This window comes from Rousettus aegyptiacus, unplaced genomic scaffold (genome assembly GCF_014176215.1).
Source record: "Rousettus aegyptiacus isolate mRouAeg1 unplaced genomic scaffold, mRouAeg1.p scaffold_m13_p_10, whole genome shotgun sequence".
Classification (NCBI taxonomy): Eukaryota; Metazoa; Chordata; class Mammalia; order Chiroptera; family Pteropodidae; genus Rousettus; species Rousettus aegyptiacus.
This window is the reverse complement of record NW_023416285.1, coordinates 13,314,120-13,324,162: the sequence shown is the minus strand read 5'-3', so window position 1 is coordinate 13,324,162 and position 10,043 is coordinate 13,314,120. Positions and strand designations below refer to the sequence as shown.

The 10,043-nt window shown below is 48.6% G+C and overlaps 1 protein-coding gene across 2 annotated transcripts in view; it reads left to right on the top strand.

The window, feature by feature from the left end:
* Positions 1–714: 714 nt before the first annotated feature.
* PPARGC1A (PPARG coactivator 1 alpha) overlaps positions 715–10,043 on the top strand; it is a 599,446-nt gene continuing 590,117 nt past the window's right edge. Inside the window, exon 1 of one of the 2 annotated variants that reach the window (XM_016154829.2) lies at positions 715–1,241. The gene's annotated coding sequence lies outside the window, so the exon portion shown is untranslated. The remainder of the gene's footprint in view (positions 1,242–10,043) is intronic. The other variant, XM_016154831.2, reaches the window with a different exon arrangement.

Genomic DNA, 10,043 nt, shown 5'->3' with positions numbered 1-10,043 from the left:
CCAAACTAGAGCCTTTCTTCCTGCTGGGGCAGTATTGTCTCCTAAATCCACTTTTCCAGTTCTCTCAGCCTAGCCTAGTTTGATGTAGCATTGACTTAGCTTAACTACAGCAACTGCCAAAAGGAAGTGGGTTTGCATTTGGGATGGGAGGCGGCAGCCACGGGTGTGCGTGTGCCTGCGTGTGCGCGCGCCCGCGGGGGACGAGGGACACCGGGAAAGAAAGAAAATCGAGACGTAGTAACTGTGAAAATAATTTCTCGGTGGCTGGAAGAGGGGCCTCTGCAAGAGAAAGAGATTTTAGGAATTAAGAAAAAAAATCTTCAAAGAGGGTAGGAGGAAGGCTTGCCAGGAGGGTGCGTGGCGTAACGCCGGACCCGAGCGTCTCCGCGGGCATCTTTTCCTCCCTCCCCGGGGGTGGGGCGACCCCTTCCCTACCCGCCCAGCTCGCGGCTGCGCCCGCGGCCCCTGCCGTCCTGGGGCACGCACGGCCCGGCGGGGAGGGCGGCCTGAGGCCCGGGGGTTTGCAAAGGTCTGGCGGCGCGGGCTGATTTAGTGGCCGGGGCTGTAGTACAGGCTGTCCCCGGCAGCCGGCGGAGTCAGCGCGCCCACGTGACGGCACTGGCTCTCCGGTGAGCTCCCCAAACAGACGCACACCCAGCCACACGCGCGCACACACACACGCACACACACACGCACGCACCCCCGCGCGCACACGCCCGCCCGCTCTGCCACTGCGCCCTGCATCCCGGCTTGCTCATTCTCTCTCCTTCTCGCTTCCCCTGCGGTCTCTCGCTCTGCGCGCACACACCGCACACGCACACGCACACACGCGCGCACACACGCAGCCGGCACAGGCGGCGGCGGCGGCGGCGGCTGCCCAAGTCAGGACGAACCTCTCTAGGTACCGTCTTGAGAAGGCGGCAGCGGCGGCGGCGGCGGCGGCGGCGGCAGCCCGAGCATCCCTCCTTAGCCGGAGAGGGAGCATTGCCGAGAGTTTCCGTTCCCTTCGCCGTTTCCTTCCCCCTCCTTTTCTTTATTTTCGAGAGAATTTCTTCTTCTCTTATTGGTTTAATTTTGATTTTGAAAATTTTTGGTTGCTTTTTAGTGTGTGCTTTCCCCCCCACCCCCTTCCTCATTTTATTTGCATCCAGAGCATGGCGGGCTGCAGGCTGTCGGAAGATACCTTCCTCTCTTCCTTCTTTTACAACTACGGCTCCTCCTGGGAAACCCCTTCCAACCAGGTAAGGGGTGGCACGGTGCCGGGCGGCGTGGCGCCCCATGCCCCCCGCCGCGCGCTCACTTGGCACTCGGCGGGGAGGCAGAGGCTCAGGAGGGGGTGGGGAGGCTGGGGGGCCAAGTGGGTCGCACTGTCTGGGTCAGTGCCAACCGGCGAGAGGAGGTACCCTTCTTCCCCAGCATTAGCTCTCCAGTCTCCAGGGTCTGTCGCCTCACTCTCGAGGCCAATTTGCCACCTCCCCCACCTGCACCCCCCACCACCTCCCAGCCCAGCGGGAACCCGAGAAAGAACCTGGAGCCGGCACATTACCCCGGACAACTCCAGGCAAAACCAGGAAACTCGAGCGCAACCTTCCCCAAGTCGCCGCGGGCGCCGCGCCCCTGTGCGCCCGGCGCCTGCCGCCCTCCGGTTGCACCGAGGGGTTGCGGAGCTGCGAGTCCCCCGCGACGTGCTATTCCTCCTCCACTCCCCCCGGGCCCCCGAGCCACCTCTTTCCCTAAAATGGCTGCAATCTCAAGTGGAGGCGTCCCCTGACCCCGTGGAGGGGGGAGGGCAGAGTGAATGCTTCGGTGCCCATGACCCCGCGACTCCCCTGGCGCGCACAAGCACCCCACAGACACACACTTAACTTTGATGACTGTGCAATGCAGTCTGGCCGCGTCGTGCCCTCGACGCTCCCCGCCGCTGGCCTCTAGGTGTGCATGTCGGTGTGACTGGGGTGGGGGGGGGGAGGCGGGAGGTAGACGCCGGAAGGGGGGGGGCGTGGAAGCAGATGGATGTTAGCGGGCCACTGGTAACCTGGAGAGGCAGGAGTGTGCTCAGGGTCTAGGGGTGCTAAAGCTATTCTGGGAGCCAGAGCGAGAAAGAGGAAAAATTCCTTTTAATTAAATAACTGTTGTAGTCTGCTGCCCCCACCGCTTGTTTGGTGAAAGTCTACAGGCATCTGTCATCCCCAAACTACACAGGGAAGTGGAGCTGGAGTCGAGGGAGGAGGTGTGTGTGTGTGCGTGTGTGTGTGCGTGTGTGTGTGTGTGTCTGTGCGCGCGCGTGTGTGTCTGTGCGCGCGCGCGCGCTCGCATGTCCAGCCTGGGGAAAGTTGGGGCTGGTGGCGAGGCGATGGAGCGATGGCGAAAGCCACAGCCGCCCGGTGGCGAGCCGGGGCGCGGGGGATTCCCGGGCGGGGGGGGCGCGCGCCGCGGGGGGCGCGGGCCCGCGGGGACGGGGGGGCGGCGGCGAGGAGAGGACGTCCGCTCGGCCCGGCTCGGCCAGCCGCCGAGGCGTCTCTTCTCCCCGGCCCACCCGCCAGTCTCCGCCGCTCGCGGGGCTGCCGGCCGTACTCTCCGGCTCTGGCGCACTCCCTCCTGGGCTCGGGGCGCAACGCGCTCCTGCAAGCTCCCGGCAGAAAAGCCCAGTCCCCAGAGCAAAACAACTGAGAAAAATGCGCTCCGCCACCCCCGTATCACCCCCAGTTTCAAAAAACCTGGAATCGCCAAACTAGTAGTTGCCGGGCGAAGACCAGGCGTCTCCGGCGCGGACTCTCCATAAAGCGCCGTGGCCATCCGAGTGAATAATACATAAGGGCGGCCAGAGAGCCTTGGAGAGGCTCCTGCCGCGGCGGCGGCAGCAGCGGGAGGCGGCGGCGAGCTCCGGCCACACCGCCGGGCCGCCGCCAGCGGCGGGGACGTCTGCGCCGCTCCCGGGAAGCGTGCGGCAGCTTTGGGGTTGCAGAGCTCCGGGTAGGGTGGGAAGGCTGCCCGGGCACGTGAAGTGGGGCTTCGGGGTGAGGCAGCCAGGAAACGGGAGACCTCGCTCTAAGTAGAAACTTGCAGGAGCTGCCGGGGTGGTCGCGCCGGCGCTGGAGTTGGGGGGCGCGGGGGGTTCTCTGGCTATCCGTGGCCGGCGCGGGGGGCTTTCTGCAGGCCACCTGCCAAGTCCGGCGCGGCCCGGTGCTCTCCACGCCTCCGCGCGCGGGTCCGTATTGCCGAGAGCCAACGACCCCTCTGGTTCGGCAAACTCCAGCTCTCCGAGAGCGGGCGTTCGCGCACCTGTGTGTGTGGTGTGTGTGTGTGTGTGTGCGTGTGTGTGTGTGTGTGTGTGTGTGTGTGTGTGTGTGTGTGTCGATGAGTCAGAAACCGACTCCAGCTTGTCTTTAAGAAGCGAGACCCGTAGGAAAGGCTCGACCCACGCACGCGGCACAAGCCGGGCTGGGATTCAGGATTCCTCGGCAGCGCCGCGCCCCGGGTCCTGGAGTCAGATGCGTTAGGATAAGTTTCCCGGCGCGTACCTCCGACCTGTACCTCTCGGGCACTTTGTTTCCCTCCGAGGAAAGACGGAAAGGAGACTTGGGTGTAAGGAAGCACGCAGTGATACGGCTTTCCACGCTTGGGAGGGCCGGCAGCACTTTAATGAGATAGGAAACAAGTCGTTTAGAGCGTTTAAAAGCGGAGGGCTGCGGCCGGATTTTGCAAGACTGGCAATCACGTGCAAACTCCTTGGAAACCAAAGGAGGTGGGCGAGAGGGAGGCGTGCGGGGCAAGGTTGGAGTAAAGGAAGGAAAGAGCCAGAGAAGGGGGTGGGGGCCGCGTTTTAAAAAGAGGAAACCTATCGGTTTCTTCGGGTAAAGTTAGTTAAACTTGGTTTGGAAAAATATTTTCCCAGAAGGTAAGATCTTTCTTCTAGATAGGGAGACTCATGTCGCTAAGAAAATCGGGAAGCGTTTCTGATAAAGCAGCTGGCGCTTCTCCGTGGAGGATGATTAGCTCACAGGCTGGTATTGGGTGGTGTGCTACTCTCAGTACAGCGGAATCGTATGGTGGGGAAAGGGAGATCATTCGAAATATCGATTTCTTCTTCCAGTGGTGCGGTGTGAACTTTAAGATAAAGTACAGAAACAAATGGGCGGTGTGCATCATTAGAGGAAGGTGCCCTCAAGTCCTCCTGAAGCTTTAATCTCTAGGGGTAAATACAGCCAGGCGGTGCAATTTCCCCAGGATTTGCGGTTTCCTACGCAGCCAGCCACATTAGCATTTTCAGGGATGAAGAATATATGTGTAGAAGAACCTGGGTACTTCTTGACCCCTCAGTTTGCATTTTCAGCGTTTGAGCGTGGCCAAATGACTGGGAAACCTACTCCTAACTGTTTGTTCCTTCGGAGGAAAAAGAAATAAAATAAAAGCAACACTTTAAACATCATCTTGGGCTCTGGGCAGGGCTGTTAGGGAGAGGCCTGGGCCGGATTTGAAAGAGTGAGACTTATTCATGATTTTCACCTGAATTGCTGCCAAAAAAGCTTACAAATCCTCTGTTCCCTAAAAATAGCAATGCTCTTCAAATATAATTTGTTTACTCTACCTCAATTAAAAATAAAACTCTCTTCCTAGTGTACAAAGTGCTTATGAAGGTAAGGGTTGCCTGTACTAAAAGAAAACGAATCAAGCTTTTTATTTCTAGATCAATATGATGTGCTCTCAACATCTAATACCATGTAAAAGGAGCCTTTTCACAACATCAATAGCAGGCAGGCATGTCTCCCTAAGAAGCTCTTTTCCTGGAATCACAAGGCATTTTTGATTACTTTCATTTTCACAAGAAACCTGATTATGACACCTCTGGTTGTAAATAAGCAAGTGAAAAAATAATGAAGATGGGGGTTCTTTATAGAGAAACCTGGACATTTGGGAGAAACTGGGGCATTTGTTCATTACTTCCTAACAGAACACAAAAACAAAACAACCCAACCATGAATCATTGTTGACTGGAAGGGTTTTAGTTATTCTGTGACGTTCTGTTAATAAAGCTGGTGGTGGGGAGGATCGGGGTGATTTTTTGGGAGAGAGCCCAATGTGTATTAGAGCCGAAACTGCATCTGTTACCATTTAAAAGCTGGGAAATTCCATCTTATATCTGAGTAGACCACGCTGCAGATATTTTGCACCCACTTGCCAATGTGAAAAACATGCCATAGTGAGAGTGGGGGGTAAGCATCTGCTTAGGTGGAATTTATTTCTTCAATTAGAACGAAAACCCCAATTAAAGTGTGTATGTAAAATGTCTCTGATTTGGCTCTGTGGAGCAGACAACAGACCATTCTTTAATTTACAGTTTCACGCCTAGGGATGGCAGTAGTGCAAGCTTCCAAAACCCAGCTTTATCTTTTTATTTTGTGCTTTTCAACCTGTGAGTCCCTCCTGTAGTTGTTTAAACGTACCGTCTCCATCATGAAGCTGACCATACGTAGGGTGGTCATTACTGCTTGCAGTTTGGGCCTAGGTCACCTTATTAGTTGTCACTATGTAAGCCCAAATCGAAGCAGGCCAGGTCTTTATGATATTGAATCAATCAATTGAAAGTGAAAAATGGAGCCAATTAGCTGACTGCCTGGGTGTCCATGAGGCCAGACACCTGACTTTATTCACCCGATTGACCAGTTCTTTGGTTACTGGGTCGCTGAACCTGTGTTCGTGAAAAAGACATGACAACACACTCGACTCTGCTTTTTTTTTTTTTACTTTCCTTTTTCTCCCCAAACCCCCACCGCTCCATCAAATTTTCCAGACTACAAATACAAAATGGTTCCCTTATCAGGGGGCACACTCTCTTCTCGGAGCAGGCAGTGTCTACACCGAATTCAGTCCTGGGCTTCTGTTAGCCAGTACCTGTCACTCTTTGTGCGAGCTCTGTCTTTTCAAGCCGGATAGAAGTTTCAGGGCAGCACCATTAATGGATGTGGGGAAGTTGTTGAAAGCTTGTGCTGACTGTCTTTTTTTTCTTTTCTTTCTTTTTTTTTTTTTTTTTGGGCTTGGCTTGGCACCACTTCCATGAATATGGATAGCCAAAGCAGAAGGCCGCCCACTGAGGAGCATGTCTCTAACATCTAGTCCAAGGACTATAAAGAATTTCCCCCCCTCTTTTCTGAGTGTTTCGTGATTCTTTAAGTTGTAACAGTGTTTGGATCCATGGAGGTGAGCCAAGACTGGGGACTGTCCTCCATTTATAAAGTTGTTAGAAAGCTAGTGTCCCAAGGTTCAAAAAATATAAACCAGGATTCTATACATCGTAAACATTTTTATTTTCCTAAAGATGTATTATGAACTGTGAAATAGTTTTTAGATGTATTTCTATATATTTTTGCCTTAAATAAATTTTAGAAATTACACATCTAGCTCACCTAACCGTAGTTTTTCCTATGTTAGGTAGAGAGAAAAGTAAAAGACTTGTAATAACTTGGGTTTGTTGGGTGTCTTCCGGTAAGGCTAGCTTCCTTAAGGCACTGGCTTAAAAATATGATTTGCTTTTCTTTATAAAGTTCTGTGAACTTACGTCTTGAGAACCAAAGAGTAGTGACCATGGCTATCGTTTATTAATGCTGTTCCAAGCACTTTACATGTATTCGACTCATTTAATCTCCGTGAAAAAATATGAAGTACATACTTTTATTATTATTGTCATATAGATGAGGAAAATAAGGCGCAGAGAGTGAAGTACCTTGCTTAAGATCTCAATGCTAGCTAGGGACAAGACTGGGACATCTCCCAGGCAGTCTAGTTTCAGAAGCTAGAGTGCCAGCTTACTCTTACTCTCTAAACTCTGCTTAACTTTTCAGTACAATATAGAGACATCATGAGGTCGTATGCACATTTCTAGCAGGTTTGTGATGGTGTCATTCATGAAACAGTGAAGGTCTTTGCCCAAGTTTGCCCCTCCCTTTTTTTTACATAACCAGATAAATTTTTCTTTGGTGAATGAGGTGAAGTCTTCTGTTTTGCCGAAATCAGCCATAACTACCTGACCCTTTTTTCACTTTGATGATGAACTAAATGTTATAGTTTGCTATTCTTTTTGGTGCAAATGGTTGATCCAGTTTGAGAGAAAGACAAAGTCTTCAGATTGCCAGCTCCCAACATCAAATAATTATATTCAGTGAAGAGATCATTCCAAATGTACATATCAGTCAAATAACGCTCTACAGAAGAAATGCAATGTTAAGATACACAAATGGACTAATTTTAGAAATAGTCATTCAAATGCATCAAAGCCATATATGTATATATATATATTCACATGTATATCTATATTTTTTGAGGCATAAACTCACTTTCTTTTTATAAGCAAACCATATCCTTTTTGGTTTGCACTGTCGGTATTTATGTTTGTGATTTAGACCGAAATTTACTTTTCTCATCATGCCAGGTGTCTTCTGTACCGAATCATGCACTTAACATTTATGTCCATCATGAACTAATATACCTTTTAGTGGTTCATCCCTCATATTGTGATCGTCCAAAATACAGCTGTGAGAAGGGGAGGGAAAACATTAAATGTCAGTAGTTACAGCAAGACAGTCTCTAAAAAGAGGGTGAAGAGTTTCTTGCTGGTTTCGCGTTCCTGTGGCCCTAGCAGAAATGTAAAAGTGCAGGCTTTGCGTTGGAATGAGAATGGGGTCACCCGCCCTTCGTAGTCATGGGCAAGCAGGCAGAACTCCCTCCCCGAGAGACCATAGGAAATCAATGATCACACTTTACAGTGAGGAGGAAAATGTGGACAGCAGAAGGCATTAAATAAAAGGGCAGCGGAAAAGTGATTTACTCTAGAAGACAGGGTGACTTTTTCGGTCCCTTCAAATAATTCACATTTTTGATATAACAGTTATATTTAAATATTTCTTTCTTTGGATTGTATGTAAAAAAGAAAAGAAAAGGAGAAAATGCATTAGGGGACGTTACTGTCTTTGCACTTGAAGATGTTTCTTTTAGGTAAGTGCAGTGAGTGTGGAATATGGGACCAGATTCTACCTCCCCTAAGTCTTTCCTTAATAAGAATTGACCTGATTTGTTAAAGTTACTGGTTTTCTGTTTGTCTGTCTATATCGTGTTCTCCCTGACTCAGAGGGGAGGCTTGTCGTGGGGGAAGGCTCACCTTGAGAAGAAGGATCCTGGTATAGGAGGGGTGGGTGTGGGAGGGGGTGATCGCTGGTATGGAGGGGAATGTAGGTGTGGAAACTTAATGAAATGTGGAAACGCAGGTGTGCCGTTCTAATCCGCTTCCCCTCTTTAGCGTGCACTCCTGATTGCTTTGTGAGCACATCTTCCTGTAGGTTTGAAATATAGAAACTGCGGGTAATAGCCAGGGGGCAAAGTGAATGTCTGGCTTATCTAGGAGAAGACAAAACATTCTTGTAATCTCTTGCCTGAACGAGTACTAGAAAGTGTGTTAGTTGTGTACCGACAAAACAAAACAAGCCAAAAACGACGCAAAGAAAAAGAAAACTCTAACCCAAAAGCCCTACCACATTTTGCTCCAATTTTATTATTTCCAGTAGCAGTTTAGTCCTTAATGTTAACAATGAATGATTATGATTCTGTGGTTTCGTTTACAGCATAAATTAGCATTTTGTTTTCTGTTACAGCTTTTGAATGAGGAATTATAATGTATAATTTGCTGAAAATAGATGTTATCATCTCTTAGGATGAGAATAACCACATAAACTTGAACAAATGATAAAAATGGAATCAATTACATTTCAAATGGAAGGAGTTTACAAACCTTCAAATACAAAGTGGCGGTAGTAGCTGGTTTTTTGTAACAAATAATTAGTTTTTTTAAACAACATTTATTGAATTCCATTGAAGATTTGGTAATTGTTCACAGTCGACTATAGCCCTCCCTCTTCCAAAATGAAATGTGGCGTGGGGTGACTGCATTTTATAAACTGCAGTTTGCCTCATTATTTAGTATTGGAACCAGAATGTATATTTATTTGCATATGTAACCCTGTCCGAGTAAGAGGAACACATCGAATAGAATAAAACAGTGTCACCAAGGCTAGTTGGTGGCTTAAGATAAACACCCAAGGGCTGATGATTGAGAGTGCTTTTAGATGCCTAAGAAAGAAAAGAAACAAATAGTCAAAATGGGTGTGACTGTATGTTGAAGGGGGAAACATTGTAAATGATTTATCAAATAGACATATCACATTTTTACTTCAGCAAGAATTAACTCCTCTTTGCAACCCCTATCACTCTCCTCATCATAAACCCTTTCTGTCTTGTGCTGTCATTTCTGTATAATTCTCACCTCCCAGTCGACTTAGAACCTCCTAGAAGAAAGGAAGCACACCTCCCTCAGTTCCGTAGTAGATGAACAGATGTGTTGGATAAATGGCTGGAATGTCAGAAAACCACTTTTATAACATCGTATGTCTCACTTTTATTGTTCTTTGCTCCATCTCTTAGGGCGATGAGGAAAATTCTGCGATGTCTTTGAAAATGAGAGTTTGACTTCATTTAAGCATCTCCAGGGAAGAACGTGATTGGTTTATCATAGGCTCACTAGATCTCTTAATTTTTAAAATGAAAAATTATGAGGCATATACTTAAATTAATAAATACAAAAAAGATAAAGGAGGGAATGTAGGAATCTGGGGTTTTTAAATTTTTACTTTTTTTTTTTTTTTTGGTAACTGCTACATGCTGAGTGGGTCATTCATTTTTGATTATTTCTAAAAGATTAATCTATTTCTTCAAAGTTAATATGCTAAGAAATATGTTCAACATCACTTTATTTTTAGATACCACGATTTAGTCTGAAACAAATCAGTGGTGCATTATAAACACACAAGAATGTATCTAATGACAGGAGTCAGGCTGAACAGATGCTAAAAAAGATGCTTCGTGTGAAGTCGAGGGAGCTGCAGGAGGGAATGGAAAAAAAATCTCTAGAAGTTGGAGGGCTTGTGAGGTGAGCTCTGAGGAGACTCTCACCCATCAAATAACGCGTGTGTGCAATTCAGAGCAGAAGGGATTCCATT